This window comes from Marmota monax, unplaced genomic scaffold, assembly GCF_021218885.2.
Source record: "Marmota monax isolate L192 unplaced genomic scaffold, Marmota_monax_Labrador192_F-V1.1 WCK01_AAM20220418_F8-fsc00069, whole genome shotgun sequence".
NCBI lineage: Eukaryota > Metazoa > Chordata > Mammalia > Rodentia > Sciuridae > Marmota > Marmota monax.
This window is the reverse complement of record NW_026695243.1, coordinates 9364715-9388754: the sequence shown is the minus strand read 5'-3', so window position 1 is coordinate 9388754 and position 24040 is coordinate 9364715. Positions and strand designations below refer to the sequence as shown.

The window sequence follows — 24040 nt, the reverse complement described above, 5'->3', positions numbered from 1 at the left end:
TAATTTTATGTACCAGTTAAAATATAAATTTAAATAAAAATTTAAAATTTTAAAATGTTAAACAACAAAAATATAATAATCTTCAACAGTTATATGCAACATGATATAGGGAAGGGCAATGCATGCATTTAGATCAAAATTAATGTATGGAGATAAAAGTTAGATGAGTGGCTACCTCTGACAGGGGTCACTGGCATTGATGGGTGCAAGGAGAAAGGAGTCCACAGGTTGTGACTGGGTCTTAGGGTGCAGGAACTGTTCTCTACCTTCATCTGGGTGCTGCTTCCCTGCATAAATACCTAGATAAAAATTCATCCAGAACCAGGCACAGTGGCATATGCCTGTAGTCCCAGCTACTCAGGAGGCTGAGTGGGAGGATCACCTGAGCCCAGGAGTTTGAGACCAGCTTGAGCAACAGGGTGAGATTCTATGCACTTTACTGTATGTATGTTTATATTGATAAAAAAAGTCAATAATCATAATTATTATTATAATTATAACCTTTCAATTTCAGGTCAAAAGAGATCCTATATATGATATGACTGGCATTAATCTTGGCACATAATAAAAGATGTGTAATAATTCATTTTGCTCCCATGCTTTCATTTCCAAGGGAAACAATGTTTAGCAATATGTTAACATTACAACTATGTATTTACTGGTTTCTGGTCTGCATAGATGGAGTCACTTTGGGTCCTCTGAAAACTGATGTATCCTGAGGTACAGGCAGGGGCGCAGATGGGCTCTCCACACATCCTATCTTGCCTCACCTGAGTGGATGCCAGCACAGATTTTCAGTTGTATGTTGGAATCTCTAAGGTCCAGCACCAGGTCCAGGGCTATGCTTGCTACCTCTTCAGCATGAAGGATGCCATTGGCCTTGGGCACCCCACATAACAACGTATCTGAAAATATAGGAAATAATAGCACACTTGAGTGAACTGTAAAAGATTGTAGGTTTTTTTCAAAGGTGACTGGCAAGGGCTTGTCCTCCCTTTGCAACATAGAAGATTTATGTAGGGCAGAGGGTGTAGAAAATACAAAGGATTGGGTCTTTGGGAACAAAAGTCACTAAAATTTGAGTGACCTGGACATAAGCAGATCTAATAAATCTTTCTGGTCTACATGTAAACAGATTGTCTCTTGACAACTATTAATCAATGCTTCTTATATTCAAATAGTATTGCCCTCTCATATTTAGCTTCAATACAAGATAAAGAGTCTAGGGGCAACCAGCCATGTTTGAGTCAATTTCTTACATTTGTCTTTCACATTGACAAAAGGAACTCTGGACCAAAGCTTCCAAGAACCACAAAAAGTAATGCAACAACTCATGGACTATTGATTCTTTGACGTCCACAGGATTATTTAGAGTGGTGAGAGAAGTACTTAGAGGAAAGCCACCCAGAAGCTTTCAAGAGTCAGTGTGGTTTTCAAAGGTATGGAAAGTTCATGAAGATTAGGTGGCTCAATATGCCAAGCTATAAGCAAAATAGATTTCCTGGTTCAAAGCTAAATGAGACAGGAAATGAACATCTTGAAGAAGCTGCATTCTTAAGGGGAAAAAAAAGTGACAAAATCTCAGAAGCCTGGAACAGTATAATTTGTAAGTGGTTCCCCAGAGTGGGACTTGGGTATAGGGCCTGCAGGATCAGAACCTTGTCAAGTCATAATGAGCACTGGTACATCGCAGAATGAGAACTTAGATGCTTAGACACTGACCTTGACTGAGTGCTATGCTGTACTGGATAGAAAAACGGACTGGGATCTTAGTTAAAAGAGTGATCCTGAAAGATGTCTTCAACCTTTTCCAGCACTGTTGTGTAAGTGGGTGGGAAGACACTCCCTGCTCAGCACACCCACTCAATTTCTGCCTCGATGTAGAAGGTGCTCTTCCTGACACAATCCTGCACATACACACACACACAGTTGTCATGGCAATTGAGGCACAGTCTAAATAAAAACATAGATGGAGGCTATATCTGAAAGGAGCCAATAATTTAAACATTTTGGTTAAAAAAACATATTTCAGTAAGGATGAGGCAACCTCTCTGTCTACCCAGTAGTAGCAACAACAACAACAACAAAAATCTGTCTACACACACTATCCCACCTAAGTACTGAATCCTGAGATCTTGGGATACTAAAATAATTAAAACACTGGTATTTAAGGCATCAATTATTTTTCAACAGTGCTTCTAAATGGAGTTTTGCCAATCTCTTCTAGGTTCTAACCCACCAGGAGTTATAGGAACTAGACTATTGAAAAATAACCACCAAACCAGTATAGCAAAAACTTCCGGCTTGGGGAAAATATTTTTGGACTTATTGGAGGACCGCAAATGTCAACTCACCAATCATTTTTACCACTTGCAAATGTTCCAAAACTCAGTTTGAATTCTATTACCTTAGGGGTTAATAATTCATTTAGAAAGATACATATCTAAATTATATCTCAAGTAATCAGAAAAAGTAAGATAGAGATAATAAAGATGCCTGTTTTATAATCAACGAGAAACTTAGTTAATTCATTTCAACAACCTTACATACCACGAAAAGTATCATCATGATTAACAAGAATTATCTAAGCAATTATTTTGCAGTGGATACTTAAGCTACAAAGAGATATAACGATCGGTGAAGTCTATCAATACAGGCCACACTGCAACGTCATACAAGGTAAATGCCCAAATAGTTAGAAAAGTGGGTGATTAGGAAAACTTTGAGTAGGCGAATCAAATTTCAGGGGGCAAGTAAGACTTGAGCCAGACTATAAAAAACTGACTATCGAGCCAGACGCTATAATCACTAATCACTAAACTTAACATTTAAGCATCCTGGAAGCAAAGGGGAAATATTACAGGTTAAATGAAAGTTTGGGTGGTTTGGCAAGAGATGTCCTATAAAAGAATAACGAGAAATGAATCTGTGCAATGAAGAATTAACCAAAGTGATGTCCAGTCTTTGCTTCCAGCTACAAGGAACTGGTCTCCCTTCAATGTCTTGCATGATAGGGGGCTGTGACTACTAACAGTTTAACAGTGTGACTTATAATGGGGCCTTGAGGTCACACAGTATCACTTATGACCTCTAGAGGAATTGATGATTAATTAGCCTGACCTCTAAGAAAGGATGGAGACTAAAGGTCAGCCACACAATAGTATGCAATTGGGCCCCAATAAAAACTGTACACCATGGATTTGGGTGAGCTTCTGCAGTTGGCAAGGTTCTATGCATTTTGTCACACATGGTGACCAGAAGGAGGTCATCTGACCATCTACGAGGAACTGGTCTCCCTTCAGGGAGAACAACAGCGCTTTCTAGATGGAGCTTTGCCAATCTTTTCTAGGTTCTAACTCAACAGGGAGAAAATGACTGACAGCTCCATAGTTAGATTCCTCCTGGATTCTGCCCTGTTTTTTCTTCCCTTGGCTGATTTTAATTTTTCTCTTTTTGCTATAAAAAAAATCTTTAATAATAGGTATAATACTCTCTTGAGTTCTATAAGTCATTCTAGTGAATTATGGAACCTAAGGGTAGTTGAGGGAACCCCCAAACTTGTAACCAGCTGATCTGAAATAAGGATGGTCCTAGGAATCACTAAGCTAGCAGCTGATGTTAGAAGTGAGGCCGTCTTGTGGGGACTGTTCCCTCAGAGTGTACAGTAAGCTAAACTCATTGTCAAGGGGAGGAAGTCTGGGATGTGGGGCACTGGCTGCAAGCCTGAAGAGTCTGTGCATGATGATGTAGGCTATTAAGTTTCTGATTAAGAGAACAGAATAAGCAAAGTTGGTTTCATTTCCTAATAGTTTTAAAAAAGCCAGGCACAGTTGTGCATGACTGTAATCCCAGCAATTTGGGAGGCTGAGGCAGGAGGATGACAAGTTTTAAGCCAGCCTGGGTGACTTAGCAAGAACTCGTCTCAAAATAAAAAAATGGAAATTGCTGGGGATATAGCTCAGTGGTAGAATATCCCTGGGCTCAATCTCCAGTACCACAAAAAGAAAGAAAATAGTAAATACAAGAGACAGGAAGCAAGGAAACTGGTTAGGGGACTATTTTTGTCCAGATGTAGGAAGATAAAGGTCAGATCTAGAAAAATGAAAGGAAAGGTGTGAATAACATTTATAGAAAACTTATGTCATGTCAAGCATTGTGAGTACTCTATATGCCTTTCATCTACAAAACAATCTACATGGTCAGCAAAATTATGATGCTTATTTTGCAGATAAAAAAGAACTGAAGCACAGAAAGACTGACTAATTTACCCAAAATCACCCAGCAAAAAAGTGGCAGGGCTGAGGTTTGACCCCAGCTGGAATCTGACTATAGAGCCTGACTCACAACCATTCTATTGTGGCTATAAAAGGGAAAGGCCAGAAAGAGTCAAGAACAACTCTAGAGTTTTGCACATTGATAAAGAGAAAGCTACAGGTGCCCCTACAGCCCAACACTTCTATTTTACTATGACCAAAAAGGCCATGAGCCCAGGAAATCTTGGCTGTACGCATAAATATGTCACTAAATACTTTACTAAGTCACTTAAATTTCCTGGGCTTCAGTCCCTCTTCAGTTGAGTAAATCTCTAAATTCCCTGCCCACCATGAGAAGCAGCAGTCTGAGTAGCCAGCAACATGAGTTCTTGAGTCTGACAACTTTGGGTCTTGGTTCTGCATTTAGTAGGTGTGACCTTGAGCAAGTATGGAGCCTTGGCGTTCTCATCCAGGAAATGGAGATTATGATGATATCTGGGTCATAGGAATGTTGACAGGTACATTAATCAGTGGTCCACATCAAGCCCTTAGCACAATGCCTGGCATGTGACTAAGCATCCGATACATGGTGGTGTTAGTATTAGTTTTCCAGCTCTATCTAGCAAGCTAGGAGATAATGCATAACTTGAGAGCCCTGAAAATACCATTCCAAATAATTACACTGGCCATACTCATAGGTGAATAATTAATTTTTCAATTCTTATTAGTAACTGTATGAAAGAAAAATACATATTTTTATTAGCTACCCTTGATGCGGGTGCACCACTCTGGACTCTGCTGACAGCCATTGTTGTCTAGTGCAGCAGGGATACAGACTGAAGCATAAAAGTTCACACTGACACAGAACCCCATTGTGCACCAACAATAAAACAGACAACACTAAAGGATGAAGATTTAGCATCATAGCATACTTTGACCAAAACACAAGTTAATCAGTACTTTCATAAAGCACAACAAAGCAGAACCTTGGTCCCAATCAAGTCCCAGATGCCTAAGTACTTAATCCATTTTTATCAACTCCAAGCAAAATTTACTTCAAATTTAGCCAAAGGATTATTTCAGCTTTCTCTCTGTATTCCTTCAACAACGGCCTTCAGAGATAATGTTATGACCCTCACCCACATTTCTGCATAGTGAGCCTACCCTGAGTGAATAAAGAAAAATCCTTTAAATCTAGGGATTACTGAAAAAAATCAGAATCCCTACCTACTATGTATTTAGTGTCCTATTTACTCATTAACAGTGAGATTTGTTAAAAGTTTTCATCTTTTGCTGGGAGCACATTTGGGTCTAAACATCTGTTCAATGGTTCTGAATTAGAGGCACAGGGAAGAAAAGCCCAAAGAAATACAAGTGAACTGTAAGGAAAATATGGTTGTTTAATTAATTGTCCTGTATGATAGCAATTTTAATTTCATGATGCAGTGTCTTCCAGTAATGAAAACAAGAAATTCTAGCAGCACAATAGTTTCATCAGCACAGTATTTTTCACTAACAGAAAGAAAAGGAATTGTGTGAATTGCAGTGACTCATGCAATGGTCTGCATGGGCAGTAGGTCCAGTAACGAAGGTGAACTGGGAGAAGCACCATTCCTTCTTCAAGTGATTATCGATCTCAGTCCTTCTACTTATTACTGCACCAGGCTGAAAGCCCCCTGAGGACACAGCTCCTATCATTTCAGCCTCTTAAGTTTGGGAGCTCTACTGCTAACACAGGGCCTGGCACATATGGGGTTCTCAATAAATATGCAATGAAAAAAAGAATTGTAAATATTTTCTAAGACTATTTTCAATTTGCCTGTTGGGTAATGGAACATTTTGTTGTTCCATTCTCAATTTATACAATTTAGAAATTGTCGTGATTATTGATAGAATAATTTTATCTAATTATTATCCCATATTCACTACCTAATCTTTCAAAATTTACTTCCTTTCCTCACTGGTCATGAGGAACGGGAAAATACCAATGTGAATAAATGGGGGTGCTCCAGTTGCACAATCAGTTAGCACATAGTACTCAATCAGCAAACAGGCCAGAGGGGCATTAAAGGTCAATGAGCAAATGCCTTAGAATCTGACCACAAAAATAAAAGGATAAAGCCAATTTGTTTCCCATATTGAACACAAATGGTTCTTAGTTGTGCATACCTGTAGTCCTAGGTACTCAGGAGGCTGAAGCAGGAAGATCACTTGAGCCCATGAGTTGAGACCACCCTAGGCAACACAGTGAGACTCTATATAAAAAAAAAAAAAAATGAGGCTACTAAGATTTGTTTTCTAGGTGCTTACAACTGAGGAAAGTTGGGCTTTTCATGCAAATAATTAGAAATAATTAGCTTCCATTAATTCCTAGCTTTGTTCCCACTAAAATTCAATATTATTGCATGTCTAAGGGAGTTCCCACATAGTCACACTCAGCTGCAACAGTCTCCACTTTGTAGACATAATGATCTGTAATTTCATCAAAGGTGACATAGAGTATGTTCAGGAAGTCCCCTACCTGATGCCGTGTGCTAGCACTAGAAAACTCAGTGAAGCCCACAATGTCACTAGCAAGGGGCAATGAGGTAGAAAAAAGTTAAATCAGGCAAAACAATCAGCAATACCTAATTAAGCCAGAGTAGCTCCTTGTTCCCTGTTCAGCACAATTTTTTTTTTTAAGCTCTCCAAAATCTGAGCCAGTGAGACCAGAAAGTGACAGGCTAGTTAATTGCTTTAGAAAATATTCTCCATTATTTGTGACATGGTTGGTTGAGATTCTTTTTTTTCTTTTTCTTTTCTTTTCTTTTTTTTTTTCCATCGTTCGGTTTGGGTTTGGGGTTTGGAGGTTGGGGTTGGCTTTGTTTGTCACTTATCTTTCTTTTAGATTGTATTGTTAAGGCAAAAGCTAGGACAGCTTGTTTGATGAGAATTCTGTCCCCTAACATCTGGACTAGACCTATTTCTGATGAGCAAATGAAAAGGTTTATATAACAAGAGATTTACACAGAATGAAACAGCTGTGCAAAGCTCATTGAAAGAAGTCCTGGGTCTAGGTTTATTTGCTTACTAGTTATCCTGATTCCCACCTACTCTTGAGATCTTCTGTTTGGTTGTTAGGGGTGCTTTCATTTCTTCAGATGAATTACTTTGAGTTTATACCATTATCTGCTGGAAAGAGGTCGTTCTTCCTCCCCCACCCCATCCCACCTCCACCAGGAATCACCATCATGACATGGCATGGCTCTGAGCCTGTCTTTAAACTCCATGCTTCGGTCTCTCCATCTGTACAACAGGGAAGGTCCCTTGGTCCCCTGGTAGGGGCTGGCTGCTTGGAGTGCCTGCAGTAAGCTACAAATCAGTTGCAGTTTCAACCTCACAGCTTACAACTTCAATATATAGGTTTTCCTCTGAACTTTCAAAACTTGCCTATAGGCAAGGTGACCTTGGTTCTGCCTCATCACAGATTCAGCCATTATATTCATTGTTATGGAAGGAAAAACTGCATGGTCTTTTTGCTTCAGATTTTAAAACACATTCCCTAAGATGAAGTATACCTTTCTAAAGCAATTTCCTGCTGTTTTGCTAAACTGGGTGCCTACTAGCAATTGATTTAAGTTTTTTTTTGTTGTTGTTGTTTTGTTTTGTTCTTTGAATCAAGGGGTGGGAGTGAAAAGACTTAACTAAATCACACTGACTTACTTTATTAACAGGTTGCCTGAGTGGTAAGCTTGCTGCTACTTCACTCAAATGCCTGCATTTTCTTCTTTGGCAGATATTCTTTACTCTCAACCTTCTGATAGTCATGCCCAAATCCTATAATCCCGTGGATTGCTCCATCTCTATACCTTTTGAGTTGAAATCCTAACTGTGTTATATTAAAAACATAACACCTGAAAAAATGGGCACACCACTATGTGACCTTTTAGGATTGATACTTAAATTCGTTCTTCAGCAATAGCAATGGATTCGTATCAATACATTCCCCTTCTTGCCTATTTTTCATCCCAATCAATAAAATATACTTGTGGATGGTAAGAAAAGGACAGGATAAGTGGCAGTCTGTGGCTAAGGTCAGGAAGTCACACCCTGGAGTCAGTTAAGGAGAGTTCATGTTTGCCTTATTATATTCGTACAGCTAGAAGAAGACAATACCCCAAAGTATGGCACTTTGGTGTGCCAAGTACTTTGAACTAAAAAAGACTGGAAGGTCTCAGAAGTCAAGTCTCTCCAGAATCCATCCCCTCCCCCCCCCCCAAAGTGAGTCACAGTCCCTCTCTTCCACAAGGGAGGTCAAAGAAAATAGAACCCCTCTACCCCAAAGTAAGCTATAAAACCTAGAAAGTCTACTCTCTCCTTTCTCTCTTGATCCCAGAAGAATTCTGTCCTATACTTACAAGGAAGAAAGGCTACACAGAAGGACCAAGAAAAATCTGGACAGAATTGGCTGGGTCCACCTCAGTTCATTACCATTAGATCACACCCTTTTGTCTCACCAGGTTTCCATGGCTGTTTATTCTCTACTGACTAGGCATTAACAGTTTGTCCTGGGTCTTGGGGGTCTTCCTTTCTGAAGGCTCCATGCATATAAAACTTTGAATAAATAAATTTGTTATGTCTTGCTCTTGTTAAAAAGTGTGTGTGTGTGTGTGTGTGTGTATAAACACACTCTGGTAACTTCGAGCAGGACAATTCCAAGTTGCTGTCATCAGCAACTTGTTTAGGTTATAAGTTTAAACAGTTCATTAGACAGGCAGAACCCAATCTTAATGACTACACCTTCAGTTGTCACTTCTGTCCTCTACACACAGTCAACAGGGTATTATTTGTATTGTTTTCCTGGCTATAATGGATTGTACCAAGCCAAGCACATTTCCCTAACCCAGGCTCCCTTAGGGCCGCTGTTAAGATGGGGTCAAGGATGTTATCAGAGGTGGAGAAAGGAGAGTTAATTATAGGAGTGGAAGATCTGCCTGTGATGTCTCTGGCACCAGCCTTTACTGACCAGGCACTTTGCTGGTTGAGATTGATGGTCTCTCCTAACTTGAGACACTTAGTACAGGAACTGGGGCCTCTCTGGGTGAGTTAAACAGGTCCAGTTCTTAGCCTGCAGGGATTTGCAATTTAGTTGGTATGAGCCCTAGCAGCATTGTTAGTTCAGAGAGCTCCTGGGCTTTGCACTTTGGGGAGTTGGTGGAGCCTTTTGTTCTCAAGAAGTGGCTATTACCTTCTTCACAGGGATTTTTTTCCTAAACATAATGTGGTATATGAACAGTTTTACCTTGTCTTCCTCTAGTCTTGGGGATTAAAAATCTAAAGTTATTTGAATCTCGAAAGTGTTGGAAGAAGCAAATCAACTATGATCTTCATTCTGACTACAGGGTAAAAGCAATCAGAATGATATACTGGGCACATTCATCGCTCATTTTGCTTGCAGATAGCTTGGGACCCCCCTAGAGGGATAAAGGATGAATATTTATTGCAGTCTAATAATAGTGGAAAATTCAGATTTTATATTTTTTTAATGAAAGAAATAGGTGATATTTTTATATTTCCCTCAGGAATTTCTGTCTCAATAGCCACTTTTGATATACATATTCATAAACTACCCTGGTAATATGCTAAATACTTATAAATGCAGTATGATCTGGCAATATTGCTATTTCTTCTATGCATCCTTAATTGAGGAATGTAAAATGTAGTCAGGTTTCCAACCAATTTTTACGGAGCACCTACCACATCCTAGGCACTCTGCTGGGGACTTGGTAACATAACCAAGATTCATTTACCCCATCCAGAAACACATACTCCTGCTGGATAAACAGCAAATCATGATATTTTATATTTAACTAGCACACATATTCACATATTCACATATGTGTGCCAGTTAAATATAATAATAGAGAGGATGTACTGTGAAGTGGGATCATAATAGCATTGACCTTGGAGTATTGTTTTCAGGATTAAATTTCTTAGCACATGGTAAAAAAAAATAAAAGAGAGGATGTAAAGGGTGACACAGGAAGTACTGACATGTTTCTGCCCCAAAGAGGATAACTTTCATTTCAGATAGATTTGGAAAGTTACTCCTCCCACCAAAAGGAAGAAAGTAACTCCAAGTATACAGGGCAGAACAGGCAAAGCCCCCAAGGCTTATGATAATGAATCACTTGGATTAACTTTGTTCTTTATTCTTGAGCTACCTTTGGGGAGTTGGTGGAGAATATGCATGAAAACATGGACCCTCTCCCAGAAAATACACAGCAGCACCTGTTATGCTCAAATTCGGGACCCCCAAAAGACCACCAGAGACCAAGATCGATGTAAACAGCAAAGAGGTGTTTATTGCGAGCTAGCTCGGTTCTCCGCGCGCACACAGCAACTGGTGACGCTGAGAGGCCCCGAGCACAGGGCTTGCAGCAGTTTTATACATTCTTTGGAGAAGGCAGGGACCCCCACATACTTCATAGCATCCCTTAGCAAATCATCACACACCGCCGGAAAATCAAATAACAACTCTAAAACATGATTGGCACATTCACTGGCGGGAACAAGTTGGGTAGGGGTGATTGGTTACTACAAGAGGGGGATTCGTTTGAACTGATTGGTTTAAGCCAAGAGGGGTGTTCACATTGGTTTCCCAACACGTTATCAACCACCATAAACTACTGGGAAGGGGGTTGCTATGGATCCTCATCTAGCCTGACTGAGTCAGGGACACCTGGCCAGCAGATCTCTCCTGTTATTTGTAGATAAACAACTTAGCAGGGTGGGAATGTGCCTAAGAGTGCTCTGTGGGTCTTTCCAAGGACAAAGGTGATGTCCCTTCCTTGGACAGGCTTTGCTCTGAGGTAGAGGCTGGTTTTTCACACCCAATCTTGAATATAATTTCAAGGATTTGTGACCACCTGAAACTTATGGCCTATCTAGAGCACCAAATTTAGATAAGCAAACCAAAGAACCAACAATGACAATCAATATTTAGGAGTTAAAAAAAAAAGGTTTTAAGGCAAGTCCAGCACAGAGGAGCCATTGAAGGAAACTTAAAGGAAACTGGCATTATCAGAATTGAGTTGCCTTGAAGGGGCTGGTCACCCAGCCAGGGCAGCTCTGTGGGTCACTGGTCACTACCGGTTCATAAGACATCTGTGCAAATGCAGTAAGATAGGCACTCCATTAAAAACCAGGAACCACATTCCTTTTGTTCATTATCTCCCTTAATTTTCATGCCATCCTTTTTAGGTTGTTTTCCTTGTTTCACAGATGAAAACACAGGGGCTCAAAGAGACTGAGTTACACAGCAGCAAAAACCAAATCTAAACTCAGGATGGTAGGACTCCAAAGATTTTGAGATTCCACTTAATAAAATGAAGGAAGATTACACGTATTTGTAAACTGAGGGGGGAAAGCTAGAACCAAGAGACTGAAGATATAGAGTATCACGGAGGAGACAGTTGATGGGGTAAGGCCCACCAACTTTTTCTTTACCACTGGGTCTTTCCTTTGGCTATCTCTCCTAAATTAAGTTAAAAAGCTGACAACTCCTCCAGTAACACCCTCATTTCTCTCTTCCCCTTCAGTGAAAATCTTTGAAATTTTGAAACACTTGCCCATACTTGCTTCACTTCCTCCTGTCCCAGTGTCCTCAGGACATACCCCAAACAAGCTTTTTGTCCTCCGCACTTGACCAAAATTGCTCCCGTTAAGACCACCAATAATTTCTAAATTGCTCCATCCAGTGGTTGATTTAAGTATCAACCCCGTCTTACTTGCCCAGCAGCAGTATTCAATATGATGCTCACTCCCTTCTAGGGAAGACACCTTCCTCATTTGGCTTCTGGAATACCACCCCATCTTGATCCCAACTACTCCTCAAAATCCTTTTCTCCCCCCGCCCTTCTGTCTCTCCCCTCAGATCTCTTCTGCATCCATATTCACTATCCAAAGGGAGCTCTTACACTCTCATGGCTTAGATATACAATCTATATACTAATAACACTCAGGTTTACATAATGCATCTGGAACCCCTCCTTGAACTCTAAATTTTTATATCCAAAAGCCTGACATCTCCCCTTGGATAGCTAATAATCTTCTTAAAATAACATGTCCTAAATCATGATTTTTTTTCCTCCATAAGCTACTTTTCCCCAAGTTTTCCTTAATAAGCAAATCTATTCTTACAATGGCTCAGGCCAAAAATCTACAAGGCATCTTTGATCCCTTTCTTTCATTCACATCACACATCCAAGAGCTAATCCAAGAGCAAATCCTATAAGATCTAATTCTAAAATATATCCAACAGATAAGAGGAATCAATTTCAAAGAGGCCTATTGCACAGTAAAGCGACTATAGTTCATGATGATATATTGTATTCCTGAAAAATGTAGACAGTGGATGTTATGTGCTTGCACCACAGGAATGATAGCTACATGAAGTAATGCATTTGTTAATTATCTAAATTTAACCATTTCACAATATATATTATTTTAAAACACCATGTTGTATACAATAAAAACATAACATTCTTTGTCAAATTAAATAATATTTTTTTAAATAAATTAAATCCATTATCAGTGACCACTTCTCACTATTTCATTGCTACATCCCTATTTGAAGCCAAATTCACCCTTCATGCAGAACTTAACCCCTGTACTGGTAATTTGGGCTTTACAATTACCTCTCCTGCAGCCTTTTACATGCAGCAATAGAACATTTCTTTCCAAACAGAAGTCAGAGCGTGTTGTTCCTTTACTCGACCCTCCAGTGCTCCTCATATCCCCTCAAAATAAAATCTAAGTCCTTACCACGGCATCCAAAGTCATGCCCAGCTCTTTTGTTTACTTTATCATCTACCTCTCTGCCCCACTGTCCCACTCACTGACCCCCTTTTCTGTCCCTCAAAATTGCCAAACATGCTCTCACCTGTGTACCTCCCACCCTCTCTGCCCCTACATGCCTTTTACTTTGTTCAGCATTCTGACCACACTGTAGGAAACAGCAGTCCCCGTCGCTGTCACTCCCTACTTGGCCTTATTTTCTTTCTAGCACTCATCACCACCTGATATATCATATAGTTGTTTTTCAGTCTCCATTTTCTGTCTTCCTCCACCAAACCATGAGCTTCACAAGAATGAGACTCGTTCCTTTATATACACTGCTATGTTACCGTCTAGTACAATGCCCAGCATAAATGGGGTAATTAAGAAGATTCATTCAATATCTATATGAAAGGAGGCAGAAGTATGAGATCCAAAAGGAGAGGTTGGCCTCAGAAAGTGGAAGGCATGGTTCTTCCTCTTGCAGAATATGAAACGGGTAGAGACAAGCCTTTATTTGGCAAGTTTCATGACAGTTGAAAGCAGTGTCATACTTTAGAACCTGTTCATTGGGAAGGAGTCCTGGTGAAGTGAGGTGGTCCACTGGAAATAAGGAGAAATGAGATGAACACAGAATGTAAAGAAAGGGATAAAATTAGGAATGGCCAGTGATTAGGGATAAATAAAAAGACTGTCACCAGCTACAGCTGAGGTAGCCCAGAAATAATGCAGGTCACTGACGGGCATTACATACCTGGCATTATGTTACATACCAATACTGGATCCCAAGTTAGATGGAGGCCTAAAACTTAAAACTCCAAGCTTGGAGATCATGGGCATATGGGTGGTGGTGGAAGCTTGGGAACTAGAGCTAAATCAAAGAGGGCTCAGAATGAGTAAAGAGCATGCTGAGAATAGACCCCAGGAAACTTTCAATGTCCAAAGTGTAGATGAAAGATGCAGAGCTGAAAAAAGACAAGAGAGAACCAGGAGCAAGGAAGTAAAGAAGTCCATGAAGGAGAGGATTTCAAAAGGAAGAGAGAAAAGTCAGCAATTTTAAAGACTGGAAAGAGATCAAACAGAAGAAAAAACAATCACTCCAATTGGTCATTAAAGAATTATGGTTTTTCCAAGTATTGTGCTACTAGATGTTTTCTGATTCCATTGCATTAAAATAATGCTTATTAGACTGCTAGTCTGCAGTTTTCCAAGCTGTCTGCACATTAGTTTAAAAAAAAAAAAAAAGTAAGAACCAGTAGATTTTTTTAAATACCAATGCCTCAATCTCCTCCATAAGTAATTATAACAGAATGTCTGAGAGGTGAGGACCAGGTATTATTAAAGCCCCCAGGGGTTGGTAATGTGCAATCAGGATTGAGAAGTTCTGTGCAAGGGAAATCTACATTTTCGACAGTAACCACATAAGGGTGGGGGCCCAGGCCTGGCTTACACTGGGCAATCCTAGCTCACCCAACAGGATTGTAAAGCAGGACAGAGGACAGACAACTTTGGTTCTGGAGATAATGGTAACAATCAGTTGAGGGGCTGGTGGGCAGGCCTTGCCTAGGCACTAAGCCTGAGGATATGACAGACACTCTCTCTGCCAAGAACCTGCTGCCTACTTGCTTCCCTGATTTGGCAGAAGGTTAAAACAAAGATCCTGGTCTATTCATTCATTTTTAAAAAATAAAAATAATATCCAGTAAATTCTTCATTGGTGCCAGGCAATCACTAAGAGGTATGGCACATATTTACTCATTTACTATGAATGACACTCCCATTAAGTAGGTATAGCTTTTATCCCTATTTCATGGGATAAAGAAACAGCTCATGAAGTGACTTGCCCAAGGGTTATAAAGTTAGAAAATGGCAGAGTTCTGACTTACTCCAGAGCCCAAGCTCTGAAACATGTCATGTCATACTTGCTTCTCTCCATTGCCAGGGTTGGAAGCCTCTACCTGCCTGAGCATCTCCTGCAACTTCCAAGGAGGGCCCAGTTCCACCTCTCCAGAGCCTGGGCACTTCCTTGGAAGATTCACACACAGCTGCCCAAGATTCATTGCTGAACTCAAATCCTTCCCTTGTCATGACAGGTACAGATTTCTCTTCTACCTTCCAACTTTGATGCACAGCAACTTCTGATAAAGGAACTGAGTTGCCAAATTTCTGCTGCAAATGAGATGTGACCCTTAAAAATCCTTGAAATCAGAACACAGGATTTTTTTTTCAAAAGATGTAAAATAGTCATTTCCTTGGCTTCAGCAATTAGGTCTCAAAAAAGAACACTTCAGAGAAACAAGCTAAATAGAAATGCATAAACTAAACAAACCAGCCTTTATTATTGGCATCATATTTCAATATGGCATTACTTACTTTAGAGCAGGCAGTTCGTTATTTGTTGTTAATACATTAGTTCTTGGGTTCTTTCTGCCACAAGCACTTCCAGGTGTTCACTATATTTCTCCATCCAAGTAGTCATTACAAAGAGAAACTACTTCATGGGAACACTTTGCTCCCTGTGTATTCATCTTTGAAGCTTATAGATGGCAGGGGAATTTCTATAGACGGCTCCTGGGCTTGTAATTATCATCCCCTTGGAATCCAATAACCAAGCCAGCTGAGTGTTCCTTGTGAGGGAGTACACCACTGAGCCTTGCACAGAATGCTCCAGCAAATCCATACCTGAATGAGTGTGTCTCAGTTGGCACCTGTGTGCAGTTGGTGAGGATTGGAAAGTCACTCAAGCTTACCAAAGACATCTTCATGTCCACTGGACTGATTTTGCTGGGATTTGTCATGTGTAAAAGCTTCTTTACTACTCAAATATAGGTCTTTGTGATGGATTGTTTTTCCTGCACCTCTTAATCAACTGCAGTGATCAAAGATAACAATCATACACTGATTTACTGAAACTCTGAATAGAAATGCAAGAATTGAGCAATTTGGAAATCATCTAGTCCCAGGTTTCTCTTGTTTAACTTTATCCCTACCAATCAGGGGGATTTGATGGAGCTTTACTTTCGATAGCTTGAACTACTAAATCAATCCATGTGATTTGTGTTCAGGTTACAATATAAATTTATAAGAAAATCCAGTCTGATGTGATCTAGGGGGGACAATCCCCAATTCTGACGTGCTGCCTGTGTTGTGTCTTGCCGTCTTGGTCTCTCCAATATGGTATCCTTTTTTTTTTTATTTCAAATATAAAGAAACTTAAAAGAAAGAAAGAAACTAAGGCCCAGAGGCACTAAGAGCCAGATGTAACAGTGATGTAACAGGGCAATTAATGTCATGACTGGAGCTAGATCAAGAGGCTGTAACAGCACCGGCTGGTCTTTTCTACTCTGCCACTCTTCCATCAAATGCACTTAACCCTCCAACATCACAATTCTCATTTTGTGTTGTAGTAAATTGATTCCTATCAACTACACCAATTATCACGAGCCTACATACATTCCCAAACTCAAAGCATTGTAGTTCTGAAGCCTCATCTGCACCGGGGCGTGCTGCACAGGAACATGCCTGTTTTGTTTCATCATCACATAAGTTACCTTGTCAGGTTTTTATAGCACCAGAGCTCTCTGGTAACAATGGACTCACGTTCTGGATTCTGCCACGGCTCCTCTCTCCATTTGTTTTCCCCTAGGTTTCATCTCCATCTATGGCTCTAAGACAGGACTATAGTGGCAGCCCCCAAATTTCTACCTCTGTCTGAGCCTCTTTCCCAAGCTCCTAACACATATCTCAGTTCCCTATTGAATCATGCCAAGAAATTGTTACTTAAAGCAACAGCTTACATTTGCTAATAAGTCCCTTTCCGAGATGTAACCATGAAGTCATGGTGAGCTGAGGCAATGGCTTTATAGTTAGCACTTAAAGTGTCCTTTCCTTCCTACTCCCTACTCTACCTCTGCAAATTTTGAAGAGCAAGGACAGTAAGTCTTAGGCTTCCCTGCAAGTATTTCTTCAAGAGGGAGATACAAGGAATGTTCCTCAAAACAAACCTTTCCCTTTGGTGAGAAGAGAGGGGGGTGAAGAAAAATAGAAACTATCTTACATTAGAAAAATCAAAACAGAAGCATCCAACTTCTCACCAGCAGAAACATAATTTAACCCCTCTAAAACTACTCTCATCTTCACTGACTTATTTATTCATTCATTCAACTAATATTTACTGAGCACCAACTATATGCCAATGATATTCTAGGTCCTTGGGCTTCAACAAGGAACAAAAAAACAAAGTACTGTCCTTGAGAGGCTTAGAGTCCCAGAAGAGGGCGATAGACATCAATCCATCAAGCACACATATCTGTCAGCTGCTGATATGACAACAGAAGGAGCAAAGGTAAATGTGTCTGTCTCAGTGATGGATCATGAATCTAAACCAAGTGAAGAAAAGGGCACATGGGAGGGAGTGAGGGGCAGTCAGGGCAATTAGCCTGATACATTTCTAAAATTGAGAGATTAAAGGGAATTTGCTAGAAAAACAGAAGGTGGAGTCCAAAGACTGAAATGTTGACACTGAGCTTGTGAAGTGGATCAAATGATGGTCCCTGGTGCTATCTCAGTTGTGATATGAGTAGCTGAGACAGGGTGAGGAGCAAGATCATGGGAGAAGATGGGGTCAACAAATTGATGGGCCACAAATTGGACACGTTGTCCTCCTGGGCATTGAGATCACCCAAAATTATAACGGAAACAGTATCCAAGAAAGAAAAACAGGGAGCCCAGGGCCTTCCACCAAAGAATTAAATGGGAGTCAAAGAATGAGCTGGAGTCTTATACAGGTCTAGGGTCTCAGTGGCCTCACCCAAAAATGAAATGGCACAAACATATAATTGATAAGGTGACTTCAGCTCATAGTTGTAGTCTTAGATGTTCCCAAAGGCAAAAGGCTGACAAGGCAGGTAAAAAGAATCTGTTAGCAAGTACAAATCCGTTTATCTGTTAAACAGAATCTAGAAATATAGGAAGTCCTCACCATATGAGATCCACTCTGGAGACTTTCTAAATGTCTTAACTAACCACGAAGGAAAGAAAATTCAATTCTGCCACTGATGGCTGTTTCTGCCATGTCATTCCCATCATTCAAGAGCTGACGGTGCTCCTTTCTGATCAAGTGTGACTTACTCAACTTGGCCCCTAAAAATCTCCACCACAGGGCCCCTCCTAGACATTCAGTCATTCTCAGTTCCCCCAGAACTAACCGGTGGACTTTAATAGTGCAGGTCAGCCCTTACTCCCCACTCCCCACCCCACAACTCCCACCCTCTCTCTCCACACACTTATTCAGTTCTGTCCTACCTAGACCAGCTGCAGATACCATTGTTGTTCCATATAAAATGACTTCACTCATCTGCACTTGTCTGAGAGAGTCCATTTTCAGACACAAATGACAAATGGTGTCTACTAGGAGCCAGTCCTCATGAATAGTGGTAGTTTAGTTGTTGTTGTTTGCTTGTTCGGTTTTGTTTTTGGTTTCTGTGGGACCGCACACATAAATTTCAAAGTGTCATTGAAAATTAATTTACATATACATATATTGAAGCTAGATGTGGAGCTGGGGATGTAACTCAGAGGTAGAACATTTGCTGAGCATATGCTAGGTCCTGCGTTCAATTCCCAGCACTGGAGGGAAGGAAAGAAGGAAGGGAGGGAGGGAGAAAGGAAGGAAGCAAGCAAAGCAAGGAAATTTTAGGGTTGCAAACATATATTGAAGCTAGATGGAATCAGATAATTGGGAAATGGGAATGGTGTATTAACCAAAAGAGTATTGTTATTGGCACAAAGTGAACACTCCATTAGTCAAAATTTCATAATTCTGCTGGTTTGAGAGTTGAGGCATACTTTACTATATACTTTCATCTCTTCTTTTAGTTCCTCTTTTCATTTATTTAAAAGCACCAAAATCATTAAATAGTGTTGGCTTGTTCTAGATAAGATTCCCACATGTTTTAGATTATCTGTTAAATGGCATTCAGAAGCACATGAAATTAACGGCTTCCTACATAATTCCCAATGTTTTATATTTTTTAAAAATGAAATAAACAATTTAAAAGAACCCTGTCCCACCCGTCCTTACCTCCAACTTCTTTTATAGACAATCTTCTTTATCATGGTTTTGATTGATGTGGAAAATGTGTATAGTTTGTGTGACCAATTGAAATTTATAAACCTGGAGGGAAATTTCTTAAAGTAAGTAAGTAAATAAATAAATAAATAAATAAAACCTGATGGTGAGAAGAGTTTATCTGAGAACTCACATCCTAGGATACAAAATCCGTGTTCAACATCATTATGACTGGAATGTGATCAAATGAAAACAAATCTCTAAAGGATCCCCATGATCCAGATGCAGCCAGAGTATTTTTAGTTCTGCTCTCCTTCAACTCAATATACCTAGATTTGGGTGAGGGGAACTCCTCCTTATACCCAGAGGACCTTACAGTCTGGGATTCTTGTTCAATGCTTGCTCAAGTCCAAAGTACATGCCATTCCAAAAATATAACTGTATAATTATAATACCTATGTATCTGTCTATCCTTCTGCTTGTCTATGCCCTGGGGAAAGACATACCATCCTATTCCCCCTCAAAATTAGTGTCAGAATTTGATAGATATGTGCAAATTGTGTGTCCTCATTCTGAACCAGACTTGGCATCACTAATATTTATTGAACCCCTGTGTACAATTTTTCTCATCTGATTCTTGCTGTGGTACTGGAGTTCCTCTCTATTGCCTTAGTGGAAGTTTAAGGTTTGGGGAACCTTGAGAGGTTTAGTAACTCTCCCAGAGCCCCATCCTAAACATCAGAGCTGAGACCCAGAGCCAAGCACATCCACTCACAGAGATTATAAGAGGAAGTGTATGGGCATGGCTGGGGCCAAGACAGCTGTAACAGCTGCTGGAAGCTGGAGTGATATGCTTTCCAGTTTGCTGAAGGAACCAAAGGCAATATTTGCCTGTTATTACACAGTTAAGATGCTTATTGCCAATATGCTATCTATATTATTTCATTTTAAACAAATATGAACAAATCAGATAAAACATTGTCCTCAGGTAGGGTAAGGCATGGTGTTCACCTCTAAGCAAGAGACACTGACTCCCTGATGGTTCACTTAAAGATATATTTAAGTCTTAATGAGACTAGGTCGCTTTGAGTGACAATCTCCAACAAAATAATGGCATAGCTGCAAAAAGGCACATAGATCATTTTGATGTAAAACCTCTCATCCAGAGCAAATTGAAAATTCATACACCTTGCTCCGGCTCCCCAAAAGCAGAGTCACTGTTTGCAGAGTGGAGTGATGCAGTTACATCAATGTTCATAGCAGCTCAATTCACAATGACAATTCAGGTAAGCTCAGATAGACCCACATTTGTGAATTCTGTGAGGTCATAACTACCTTGTAGAAAGAAAGGCAATTCTTCCAAATAAATCTGATTCATTAAATGTAGGTCACATTTTAAAATAAATTTAAATGTTCATTATAGACTTGTCTATAATTAAAAGTTATTTTCATATTTACATTGCTAATATCCACTAGACTATGGATAACAACCTGAACTCATTTGTTATTTATACTCACTATGACGTTAGAAATAACTTCTCTCAATTATACATTTGCCTGTGGGTTTTCATGATGGTATGATGCACATGTTTACATACACGGATATTTTCTTCTAGTACTTCTAAAGTTTCATGTTTTTAATATTGGAAATTTTAAACTGTCCCACATTAAATTTTGGTTAAGGGTGTGCACTAGGGATCTAATGCTATTTTTGCTGAAGTATTAGAACATTGTCTTAAATCCCTTCTATAAATAGACTCTCCTTTCATCATTTATTTGAAATACCATTTTCATAAAACACTAAATTAGCTTATCTATTTTGGTCCATTTTAGGACTATCTAGTCTTTTTTTTTAGAAAGACTGATTTTTTTATTAGAGATAGTAGTTGTACATAGTAGTTGGGTTCGTTTTGACAAAAATCAAACATGCATGGAACTTGATTTACTCCATTTCAGTCTCCATTCTCCATCCCTTTCCCTCCCCTACTCTCCCCCCCACTCTCCCCCCTGTTCTCCAACCCTACCGATCCTCCTAGCACTTGTGTTTGTTTGTTTGTTTGTTTTTAATTGGTATTTTCTACATATACATAAAGGTGAAATTCCCTGTAGTATATTTATATATGGAACATAGCATGATTTTGTTAAATTCATTCCACATTTCCCCCACTTTCCTATCTATCCCTCTTCTCTCCTTCTTGATCTTCTTCTATTCCACTGATCTTCCCTATACCTTTGTGATATCCAACCCCTACACACACTTTTTCCCCTATTTTGCTCTAGCTTTTCTATATAATAGAAAACATTCCACCCTTAATTTTCTGAATATGCCTTATTTAGCTTATCTTTATTTGTTTGCTTATTCTCCCTTTCCATCCATTTACCAGTAAATGCCAAAATTTCATTTTTCTTTATGGCTGAGTATATATACCACATACAACCACTCTGGGAAGCAGTATGGAGATTCCTCAGAAAACTTGGAATAGAACCACCATTTGACCCAGTTTTCCCACTCCTTGTTATAATATACTCAAGGACTTAAAATCAGCATACTACAGTGATGCAGTTACATCAATGTTCATAGCAGCTCAATTCACAATGATAATGCAATAGAACCATACTAAGTGCCCTTCAACAGATGAATGGATAAAGAAAATGTTGTGTATATACAAAATGGAATATTACTGATCCATAAAGAAGGTTGAAATTATAGCATGTGCTGGTAAATGGTTATAACGGGTAACTATCAGGCTAAACAAAATAAGCCAGTCCCAAAAAACCAAATCCACATATCTCTCTGATATGTGGATGCTTCACATAACAAGAGGAAGGAAAGAACAGAAGTTCATTTAAAGGGGAATGAAGGGAAGGGAGGCAATAGGGATAAAATAATAGAATGAACTCGACATAACTTTCCAAAATGTTCATTTATGAATACATGACCAGTGAAACTGCACATCATGTACAACAATAAGAATGGGATCCTAATTAGAATAAGTTATACTCTATCTATGTATGTATAATATGTCAAAATATACTCTACTGTCATATATACCTAAAAAGAACAAATTTTTAAAAAATTTTAAAAAGAACTATTCTTATTCCTTTATCTTTCTGTCTATCCTCACGCTGGTACTATACTAATGTATTAATTATACTATTTTTATTTGAATATATATTTAAAAGTACAAAATCATAAGGGTACAGCCTGGTAGGTTTTTATGGACTGAGCACACCTGGGACACCAACTCCCATATCAGAAACCAAACATTTCCAGCTCCAGAGCTGTCATCAGCCTCTCTCCCAATCCCTCTCTGGTGTCTCACCCCTACCACACACAGGGGGACCACTCTGACTTCCAACAACTGAGGGCAGTTTTGCCTGTATTTTTTCTTTATAAGAATGAAATCATGTAGCAGTAATCAAGCTATTTTCATTATAATTTATAGTCATTTTCTTACTTTCTCTTGGTTATCCATGTATTTCACAATGACAATGTGAACCTTGTCTGTACCTTCCAGGAAGTGAATATTGGTCATCTTCTCGGGACCTCATGATATGGTCCCAAATCCACTAACATCTTTTTCACTTTTATAAACATATTTATTTTGCTCATTTGTTCAGTTCAGGCTTATGGAAAAGACAGAAAGAAGAATGTAAAGTAAATCACAGTCTAACTCATTTTACACTGAGGGACAGTCCCGTGAAAGTTAACATCTGATCAGAAGAAGGATTCTTAACAACCAACCTGGGAAGTCACCCACTCCCGGTGCTTTGTGGCCCTGCCATTGACACCCTCGTCCACCAGTCCTCAGTGGGGCAGCTGAGAAGCACTTCCCATTCTTATACAACTCCTCTGATAAAGGCCTTTGTCCTTTATGAATTTTTAAAATATTTGAACAAAAGAAAGTAATGTATCTCAACCCATCTGCTAAGTGTTTAACATGAATGATTATACTGATGCTACATTGTTTGCTTAATATTTTCCCTACCATAGGCATAGATTGCCCATGTTTCTAAGTTTTCATACCTAAGGTTTCCATATTCAAACCCACAGAATCACACTAAGTTTACTCATGCTAGAACCCCTCATCAAAAAGATTGCAATTTCACTCTGACATTTAATTTTTCTCTGGGACAACAGACAAAAATGAAGATTAAACTTTTGTAACAAAAATACATATCCCAATTTTTCTGGTCTGCTACTTTTCTTTAGTTTTGTCTAATAACCTGGGATTATATCTCCAAAATCGAAATGGAATGTTACATTATAACTAACAGTTTGTGCTTGGAGATACTGTCCTAAATCTTGGAATTGGAAAGAATAGCTTTCAGATCTCATGCCCAACTCACCTTGTGTGAAGATAAAAAGTTGATCAACACCATACTGTTACATCTTTGAGTCCTTGCCAGAGATGTTCTTTCTGCTTTGAACACCCAGAGCACATTCGATAGGATGGCTTCAACCGGGTTTTGAATCTGTACTCTGCCACTCATCACTGTGCAACCCTCAGATTCCTGTGAGGTAGAGAAGAAAACAGCATCCACGTTGCACACTTGCTGTATGGATTAAATGAGGTGATGATGTAGAGCACTTGGGAAAGTGCTTAGCAAGCATGCGCTCAATAGTTCTTAGCTATTGACATCATAATCATGTACATCATTCCATTAGATAATGCCACTCATCTCTAGCACCCAGAACTTGCCTTCCTCTTAGCATTTATCCCCTAGTCTTAACTGGCTTACTCATCTATTCCAAATATCCACAAAGGCAGACTTGGTGTCATTTGATTTTTTTTTTAATTTCTAGTGCCCAAAACTCTGTCTTGCTCATAATAAGCATTTTCATTAAGTACAATTCCAGAAGAGAAGGGCTGGTGTGGTGTAATCCCAGTTGCTTGGA

The 24040-nt window shown here is 39.4% G+C and overlaps 1 long non-coding RNA gene across 1 annotated transcript in view; it reads right to left on the bottom strand.

Annotated features, from left to right (window-relative positions):
- Positions 1-776: 776 nt before the first annotated feature.
- The window catches only part of LOC131424046 (uncharacterized), a 103487-nt gene continuing 80223 nt past the window's right edge, over positions 777-24040 (bottom strand). Inside the window, exons 2-3 of the long non-coding RNA XR_009226446.1 lie at positions 23491-23655; positions 777-905 (exon numbers count right to left, since the gene is read on the bottom strand). This is a non-coding gene — a long non-coding RNA (uncharacterized LOC131424046). The remainder of the gene's footprint in view (positions 906-23490; positions 23656-24040) is intronic.